Source organism: Microtus ochrogaster, unplaced genomic scaffold (genome assembly GCF_000317375.1).
Source record: "Microtus ochrogaster isolate Prairie Vole_2 unplaced genomic scaffold, MicOch1.0 UNK3, whole genome shotgun sequence".
NCBI lineage: Eukaryota > Metazoa > Chordata > Mammalia > Rodentia > Cricetidae > Microtus > Microtus ochrogaster.
The window spans coordinates 18,118,739-18,121,087 of record NW_004949101.1 but is presented as its reverse complement, the minus strand read 5'-3'; positions in this window follow the sequence as shown (position 1 = coordinate 18,121,087).

The following is a 2,349-nucleotide window of genomic DNA, read 5'->3' as shown; positions in this document are numbered from 1 at the left end:
GGGAATGAGTCCAGAACAAGAGAAAAGGAGGGGCTAGGATGGTCGAGACTTTAGGAGATGTGTGTGGTCCATTGCTCACCTAGCATGCACCCTACATATTAAAAGTGCTTGGTAAGTATCACCCATCCCTGGAGTTTACAGGCACCACCCTGCAAAGACACCAACCTGGCAGCTAGCCAAAAGTGCATAGCTGGACCTTACCAAGATACGGGTTCTGAAATCTGTTGGACCAGTTGACCTATGAGTGGGGAACAGAAGCAAACAGAGGGATTTGTCGGAGAGGGCTGGTCCATGAGGCTGCCTGATGCCCAGAAGCACCAGTGGGCTTGTTCGGAGAGAGCAAGAAGCAGGAACTGAGCCTCCCGAGCCTGTGAAGTTCTCCCTGGGATAAGGGGAGCTGTGTTCCCAGGGGTGAATTCCAGCAGCACCTCCTTCCATATCCGCAGAGAAGTCTGTTTCCTGACCCTGGGGACCCCTGGGGGCAATAGCAGAGACTGATGCTCTTACTTCCTGAACCTTCCCAGCACCACACAGGTCATCTGGACCCTCTCCATCTTGACCCAACAAATTCTGCAGAGTTTAGACTGCTGAGCTAACTCCAGCATTCCCAAGCCTTGCGGGTGTGGGTGTTGTTGGGGGAGGGTGGCTTGGTCATCAAAGAGCATTACCACGGCCTTTGTCCTTCTGTGGAAGAATCCACAACCCTATGCCAGGGTAAGCTGGCATGGCAACCTGAACCCAACTCCTCCATGGCATTGATGGATCCACACAAACAAGTTCTGGTTACCGGTGGCCAAGCCGCCACACAGGACAGAACCACCTTTCCTGTTGGGAAATAGCCCAGGCAGGATCCCCCTTGCCCCCTTATCCACTTAGGATATGAGTCAGGGAAGGCCCCATGAGCGCTTTTCCTCTTTTCTCCTCCCTGCCCAAATGAACCTGTGGTACAAGGGGAGAGGCGGGGCCATCTGGAGCTGCCCCACCTCCCTCCAGCCTGTAAAGTCACCCAGGGCCATTGAAACCATAGGCAGTCCTTGACCAGCACCTGATGGTCCAGGCCTATGCTGGCGCCAGATTTAGGATACTGACTTTATGCTTAATCTCAAAGCAGTCCAGGCCTCACTTAAAGCCAAGTTCAGATAAAAGGTAATCAGGTTCGTAAATGGCTTCCAGCGAAGGCCAGCTGTCTGCTTATTAAATATTAAGCAGCGAGAACCTGGGAACATGCAATTGCAAGTTAGACTCTGAAGCAAATGCTGCCAAAGGGGTTGGCCTGGCGCTCACGGTTGAGACCAACAGGGGACTACAAGTCACCATGCTGAGCTGCTGGCAATTGCCTGCATTTCCCGGGTGCCAGACTCTGGGGGACCTTACCAGATAAAGAAATGTGGGCCCTTACTGGATAGCACAGGTAGGAAGGTTGATCTGTCCAGGGTCAGCCACATGGTGTTCATGCCTGCCAAGATTCCCACCCACAGATGCTCCTAGGGACAGGGTGACCTGGGAAAACACCTGCAAGGGCTTATGGGACTGAGATTGCAAAGGAAAAATGAAGAGAATTTAATGGACACAATCAGTCAGTCAGTCAACAAACATTTATTCGATGCCTCCTGTGTAGCAAATGTTGGAAACTCTGGGAAATTGCAAATTAAATGCATTGAACTCTTTCTCTCATGGTACTCAGAATTAACTGGGAGCTTTCACCCTGCTAATGAATAAGGGTTTGCAGCATGAAAAGACAACAAAGGATCCAGGTAAAGGAAGGACTGGACACGGTGGTGGAAGCTAGCAGTTAGAGTCCAGTGGGCCACCGAGCTGAAGGACTTGGGTAAGTCCTGGGGATTTCAAAGGCTAGAGCAGTGACTGGTCTCAGGGATGATCCCCAGGCTCCCAGGGGAAGGACACAGTCTGGTCCTGTAAGCTGCCATCAGGAGAAACAGTAAGGAAGGAAGATCTTGGGATGTGGCTCAGTTGGTAGAATATTTACCTATTATGCGAACGGCCCTGGGGTCTATCTTTAGCAACACATAAAATCTGGTGTAGTGATGCACACCTGTAATCCCAGCTCCTGGGAGGTGGCGGCAGGAGAATTAAAAGTGCAAGATCATTCTTGGCTCTGTGATGAGCTTGAAGTTAGCCTAAGCTACATGAGACTGTTTTTCAATAAAAGGAGAAGGAGGGAGGGACAGAGGGATGGCGGGAGAGATGGAGGAAGGGAGAGAGAGAGAGCCTCCCCTACTGGATATTCTGGTGAATGTGTCTGCCTGCTTAGCTGGCCCTTGGCCCTCAGGTTGGGTTACTCAGCCTCCATTATGGATGGCTATCTCCTCCTTTATTGTCTATACACCT